We start from the raw sequence: 7522 nt of genomic DNA, 5'->3' as shown, positions 1-7522 counted from the left end.
AGCTAAGAGAAGCTAAGGCACAATTCTCTATAGAGGACCTAACAGAAATCTTCAAAGAAGAAGAACACATGGCAGCCGAAAACAACAACAATGCAAACAATGCAAGGAAGGTGCTGGGTGACTTTACTGCACCTACTCCCGACTTCTATGGGAGAAGCATCTCTATCCCTGCCATTGGAGCAAACAACTTTGAGCTTAAGCCTCAATTAGTTTCTCTAATGCAACAGAATTGCAAGTTCCATGGACTTCCACTGGAAGATCCTCATCAGTTCTTAGCTGAATTCTTGCAAATCTGTGACACTGTCAAGACTAATGGGGTTGACCCTGAGGTCTACAGACTTATGCTATTCCCTTTTGCTGTAAGAGACAGAGCTAGGACATGGTTGGATTCACAACCTAAAGAAAGCCTGGACTCATGGGAAAAGTTAGTCAATGCCTTCTTGGCAAAGTTCTTTCCACCTCAAAAATTGAGTAAGCTTAGAGTGGAAGTCCAAACCTTCAGACAAAAGGATGGAGAATCCCTCTATGAAGCTTGGGAAAGATACAAACAATTGATCAGAAAATGTCCTTCTGACATGCTTTCTGAATGGAGCATCATAGGTATTTTCTATGATGGTCTCTCTGAACTATCCAAAATGTCTTTGGATAGCTCTGTTGGAGGATCTCTTCATTTGAAGAAGACGCCTACAGAAGCTCAAGAGCTAATTGAAATGGTTGCAAATAACCAATTCATGTACACTTCTGAAAGGAATCCTGTGAACAATGGGACTAATCAGAAGAAAGGAGTTCTTGAGATTGATGCTCTGAATGCCATATTGGCTCAGAACAAGATATTGACTCAACAAGTCAATTTGATTTCTCAAAGTCTGTCTGGAATGCAAAATGCACCAAGCAGTACTAAGGATGCTTCATCTGAAGAAGAAGCCTATGATCCTGAGAACCCTTCAATGGAAGAGGTGAATTACCTAGGAGAACCCTATGGAAACACCTATAATTCTTCATGGAGAAATCATCCAAATTTCTCATGGAAGAATCAAGAGAGACCTCAACAAGGCTTCAATAACAATAATGGTGGAAGAAACAGGTTTAGCAATGGCAAGCCTTTTCCATCATCTTCTCAGCAACAGACAGAGAATTCTAAGCAGAACCCCTCTGACTTAGCAACTATGGTCTCTGATCTAATTAAAACCACTCAAAGTTTCATGATTGAAACAAGGTCCTCCATTAGGAATTTGGAGGCACAAGTGGGACAGCTGAGCAAGAAAGTTACTAAACTCCCTTCTAGTACTCTCCCAAGCAATACAGAAGAAAATCCAAAAGGAGAGTGCAAGGCCATCAACATGGCCGAATTTTGGGAGGAAGAAGAGGAAGTGAACGCCACTGAGGAAGACCTCAGTGGGCGTGCACTGACCTCCATTGAGTTCCCCAATGAGGAACCATGGGAATCTGAGGCTCAAAATGAGACCATAGAGATTCCATTGGACTTACTTCTGCCTTTCATGAGCTCTGATGAGTATTCTTCCTCTGAAGAGGATGAGTATGTCACTGAAGAGCAAGTTGCTAAATACCTTGGAGCAATCATGAAGCTAAATGACAAGTTATTTGGAAATGAGACTTGGGAGAATGAACCTCCTTTGCTCACCAAAGAACTGGATGACTGGTCTAGGCAGAAATTACCTCAAAAGAGACAAGATCCTGGGAAGTTTTCAATACCTTGTACCATAGGCACCATGACCTTCAAGAAGGCTCTGTGTGACTTAGGGTCAAGTATAAACCTCATGCCTCTCTCTGTAATGGAGAAGCTAGGGATCTTTGAGGTGCAAGCTGCAAGAATCTCATTAGAGATGGCAGACAACTCCAGAAAATAAGCTCATGGACTTGTAGAGGATGTTTTGGTAAAAATTGAAAACCATTACATCCCTGCTGATTTCATAGTCCTAGAGACTGGGAAATGCATGGATGAAACCATCATCCTTGGCAGACCCTTCCTAGCCACCGCAAAAGCTGTGATTGATGTTGATAGAGGTGAGCTAATCATTCAAGTGAATGAAGAATCCTTTGTGTTTAAGGCTCAAGGATATCCCTCTGTCACCATGGAGAGGAAGCATGAAGAGCTTCTCTCAAATCAGAGTCAAACAGAGCCCCCACAGTCAAACTCTAAGTTTGGTGTTGGGAGGCCACAACCAAACTCTAAGTTTGGTGTTGAACCCCCACATTCAAACTCTAAGTTTGGTGTTGGGAGGTTCCCACATTGCTCTGATCATCAATGAGGCTCCATGAGAGCCTTCTGTCAAGCTACTGACATTAAAGAAGCGCTTGTTGGGAGGCAACCCAATGTTATATTTTGACTATTTTCTTTTGTTATTTTATGTTTTTTGTAGGTTGATGATCATAAGAAGACACAAAATCAATTGAAAAAGCAAAAACAGAATGAAAAACAGGAAGAAAAACAGCACACCCTGGAGGAAGAACCCACTGGCGTTTAAACGCCAGTGAGGCTAGCAGTTGGGCGTTTAACGCCCAGTCTGGCACCATTCTGGGCGTTTAACGCCAGAAAGGGACACCAGACTGGCGTTAAACGCCAGAAAAGGGCAAGAATCTGGCGTTAAACGCCAGGAATGGGCACCAGCCCGGCGTTTAATGCCAGAAATGGCTCAAAACGTGATTTTGAATGCCATTTGGTGCAGGGATGACTTTTCCTTGACACCACAGGATCTGTGGACCCCACAGGATCTGTGGACCCCACAGGATCCCCACCAACCCCACCACTCTCTCTCTCTCCTCTTCACCACTCACATCCATCCTTCATAAAACCCCACCTACCTCACCATTCAAATTCAAACCACTTTCCCACCCAAACCCACCCTCACTTGACCGAACCATGACCCCCCTCTCCTATATATACCCTTCTTCACCCCTTCATTTTCACACAACCTAAACACCACTTCTTCCCCTCTTTGGCCGAACACATAAGCCATTTCCTTCTTCCTCATTTCTTCTTCTTCTACTCTCTTCTTTCTTTTTTGCTCGAGGACGAGCAAACCTTTTAAGTTTGGTGTGGTAAAAGCGTTGCTTTTTCGTTTTTCCATAACCATTTATGGCATCCAAGGCCGGAGAAACCTCTAGAAAGAGGAAAGGGAAGGCAAGAGCCTCCACCTCCGAGTCATGGGAGATGGAGAGATTCATCTCAAGGGTGCATCAAGACCACTTCTATGAAGTTGTGGCCTTGAAGAAGGTGATCCCCGAGGTCCCTTTTTCACTCAAAAAGAGTGAATATCCGGAGATCCGACATGAGATCTGAAGAAGAGGCTGGGAAGTCCTTACCAACCCCATTCAACAAGTCGGAATCTTGATGGTTCAAGAGTTCTATGCCAATGCATGGATCACCAAGAACCATGATCAAAGTGTGAACCCGGATCCAAAGAATTATCTTACTATGGTTCGGGGGAAATACTTGGATTTTAGTCCGGAAAGTGTAAGGTTGGCATTCAATTTGCCCATGATGCAAGGAGATGAACATCCTTACACTAGAAGGGTCAACTTTGATCAAAGGTTGGACCAAGTCCTCACAGTCATATGTGAAGAGGGCGCACAATGGAAGAGAGATTCAAGAGGGAAGCCGGTTCAATTGAGAAGGCATGACCTCAAACCCGTGGCTAGAGGATGGTTGGAGTTCATCCAACGCTCAATCATTCCCACTAGCAACCGGTCCGAAGTTACTCTAGACCGGGCCATCATGATTCATAGCATCATGATTGGAGAAGAAGTAGAAGTTCATGAGGTTATAGCCCAAGAACTCTATAAGGTGGCGGACAAGTCCTCTACCTTAGCAAGGTTAGCCTTTCCTCATCTCATTTGTCACCTCTGTTATTCAGTTGGAGTTGACATAGAGGGAGACACCCCCCATTGATGAGGATAAGCCCATCACTAAGAAAAGGATGGAGCACACAAGAGACCCCACTCATCATGAGATCCCTGAGATGCCTCAAGGGATGCACTTTCCTCCACAAAACTATTGGGAGCAACTGAACACCTCCCTAGGAGAATTGAGTTCCAACATGGGACAACTAAAGGTGGAGCATCAAGAACACTCCATCATCCTCCATGAAATTAGGGAAGATCAAAGAATCATGAGAGAGGAGCAACAAAGACAAGGAAGAGATATTGAGGAGCTCAAGCACTCCATAGGATCTTCAAGAGGAAGAAAGAGCCGCCATCACTAAGGTGGACCCGTTCTTTAATTTCCTTGTTCTTTATTTTCCTGTTTTTCGAAAATTAATGCTTATGTTTGTCCATGTTTGTGTCTTATGATCATTAGTGTCTTAGTGTCTATGCCTTAAAGTTATGAATGTCCTATGAATCCATCACCTTTCTTAAATAAAAAAATGTTCTTAATTGAAAAAGAAAAGAATTGCATGAACTTTGAATTTTATAGCAGTTTAATTATGTTGATATGGTGGCATTACTTTTGTCTTCTGAATGTATGCTTAAACAGTGCATATGTCTTTTGAATTTGTGGTTCATGAATGTTGGCTCTTGAAAGAATGATGAAAAAGGAGACATGTTACTGAGGATCTGAAAAATCATAAAAATGATTCTTGAAGCAAGAAAAAGCAGTGAATACAAAAAAAAAAAAAAGATGCAAAAAAAAAACGAAAAAAAAAGAAGAAAGAGAAAAAGAAAGAAAAAGAAAGAATAAAGTTGTGATCCAAGGCAAAAAGAGTGTGCTTAAGAACCCTGGACACCTCTAATTGGGGACTCTAGCAAAGCTGAGTCACAATCTGAAAAGGTTCACCCAATTATGTGTCTGTGGCATGTATGTATCCAGTGGTAATACTGGAAGACAAAGTGCTTTGGGCCACGGCCAAGACTCATAAAGTAGTTGTGTTCAAGAATCATCATACTTAACTAGGACAATCAATAACACTATCTGGATTCTGAGTTCCTAAAGAAGCCAATCATTCTGAGTTGCAAAGGATAGAGTGAGATGCCAAAACTGTTCAGAGGCAAAAAGCTAAAAGCCCCGCTCATCTAATTAATACTGATCTTCATAGATATTTTTGGAGTTCATTGCATATTCTCTTCTTTTTATCTTATTTGATTTTCAGTTGCTTGGGGACAAGCAACAATTTAAGTTTGGTGTTGTGATGAGCGGATAATTTGTACCCTTTTTGGCATTGTTTTTAGTATGTTTTAAGTATGATCTAGTTAGTTTTTAGTATATTTTTATTAGTTTTTAGTTAAAATTCACTTTTCTAGACTTTACTAAGAGTTTGTGTGTTTTTCTGTGATTTCAGGTATTTTCTGGCTGAAATTGAGGGACCTGAGCAAAAATCTGATCCAGAGACTGAAAAGGACTGCAGATGCTGTTGGATTCTGACCTCCCTGCACTCGAAGTGGATTTTCTGGAGCTACAGAAGCCCAATTGGCGCGCTCTCAACGGCATTGGAAAGTAGACATCCTGGGCTTTCCAGAAATATATGATAGTCCATACTTTGCCCAAGATTTGATGGCCCAAACCGGCGTTCAAAGTCACCCTCAGAAATTCCAGCGTTAAACGCCGGAACTGGCACCTAAATGGGAGTTAAATGCCCAAACTGGCATAAAAGCTGGCGTTTAACTCCAAGAAGAGTCTCTACACGAAATTTCTTCATTGCTCAGCCCAAGCACACACCAAGTGGGCCCGGAAGTGGATTTTTATGTCATTTACTCATCTCTGTAAACCTTAGGCTACTAGTTTTCTATAAGTAGGACCTTTTGCTATTGTATTTTCATCTTTGGATTATTTTTGATCCTTTGATCATCTTTGGACATCTAGTTCTTAGATCATTTGGGAGGCTGGCCTCACGGCCATGCCTAGACCTTGTTCTTATGTATTTTCAACGGTGGAGTTTCTACACACCATAGATTAAGGTGTGGAGCTCTGCTGTACCTCGAGTATTAATGCAATTACTATTGTTCTTCTATTCAATTCCGCTTGTTCTTTGTCCAAGATATCACTTGTTCTTCAACTTGATGAATGTGATGATCCGTGACACTCATCATCATTCTCACCTATGAACAAGGTGACTGACAACCACTTTTGTTCTACAAGCAATCAAGGCTCTAGTGAATATCTCTTGGATTCCTGATACACGATGCATGGTTGATCGCCTGACAACCGAGTGCTCGCCTGACAAACGAGCCAGCCATTCCGTGAGATAAGAGTCTTCGTGGTATAGGCGAGAACTGATGGCGGCATTCAAGAGAATCCGGAAGGTCTAAACCTTGTCTGTGGTATTCTGAGTAGGATTCAATGACTGAATGACTGTGACGTGCTTCAAACTCCTAGCAGGCGGGGCGTTAGTGACAGACGCAAAAGAATCAATGGATTCTATTCCGGCCTGACCGAGAACCGACAGCTGATTAGCCATATGCTGTGACAGAGCATAGGAACATTTTCACTGAGAGGATGGGAGGTAGCCACTGACAACGGTGAAACCCTACATGAGCTTGCCATGGAAAGGAGTAAGAAGGATTGGATGAAGACAGTAGGAAAGCAGAGAGACGGAAGGGAAGGCATCTTCATACGCTTATCTGAAGTTCCTACCAATGAACTACATAAGTACCTCTATCTTTATCTTTATGCTTTATTCGTATATCACTATACCCATTTGAGTCTGCCTGACTAAGATTTACAAGGTGACCATAGCTTGCTTCATACCAACAATCTCCGTGGGATCGACCCTTACTCGCGTAAGGTTTATTACTTGGACGACCCAGTGCACTTGCTGGTTAGTTGTGCGAAGTTGTCTTTATGCCATGGTATTGAGCACCAAGTTTTTGGATTCATTACCGGGGATTGTTTTGTGTAAAAGTAGTGATCACAATTTCGTGCACCAGTCGGACAGCTCGATCCAGGGTATGAACAGTGCCCCTGCTTGAGCTTGGTCTTCTTTTTTGAGGTCGAGTCTTTGACTTCGGTCATTCTTCAGTGAAGTCGAACTCAAGCATTTTGTCGATTCCTTTCTTTGTAGAGTCTTTTTTGAATGTAGAACGTTTTCCTCTAAAAGCGCGCGCTTTTGTATTAGCGCTTTTTTTTGGGAATGCAAGCGGTTTTAACATCCACATTTAATTGGCATTAATTGCCCCATTCTCTCTTGGCTTTTTTTTGAATCTCTTAATCAAAAAATGGTTTCTCTTCTTCACTTCTTCTCCGTAACTCCTTCCTTTACTCTCTCATTTTCTGTTTCTTGTCCAGAGTCTGTAGTTTCTTCTTTGTGACGTCTGTTCTGCTACTGCGGTTTTGGAAGAGGGCTGTTTCTACATTTTTTCCTTCTGTCTTCGCATTCTTCCTCTTCGAGGGGGTGGCTTTGTTGCTTCTGCTTTTCAGCTTTCTTCGAGGTTTCCTTCTATTCTCCAGGTTAGTCTCATTTCGTGTTTCCTCGTTTATTTCTAATTTTGCGATGGGGTTTTCCTTTTGATCTTCCTTTTGGAGAAAGTTTGGATCTTTCTATTTTTATCGTGCTTGACTTGTTGCATG

The 7522-nt window shown here is 42.2% G+C and overlaps 1 non-coding gene across 1 annotated transcript; it reads right to left on the bottom strand.

Moving 5' to 3' along the window:
* Window positions 1–473: 473 nt before the first annotated feature.
* On the bottom strand, window positions 474–581 carry LOC130971067 (small nucleolar RNA R71). Its single transcript, XR_009082302.1, has one exon. It is a non-coding gene; the product is annotated as a small nucleolar RNA R71 (small nucleolar RNA).
* Between the last annotated feature and the right edge of the window lie 6941 nt (window positions 582–7522).

The sequence above is a fragment of the Arachis stenosperma genome, chromosome 3 (assembly GCF_014773155.1).
Source record: "Arachis stenosperma cultivar V10309 chromosome 3, arast.V10309.gnm1.PFL2, whole genome shotgun sequence".
Taxonomy (NCBI): Eukaryota; Viridiplantae; Streptophyta; class Magnoliopsida; order Fabales; family Fabaceae; genus Arachis; species Arachis stenosperma.
The sequence above is the reverse complement of the archived record's forward strand: the minus strand, read 5'-3'. Positions and strand labels throughout refer to the sequence as shown.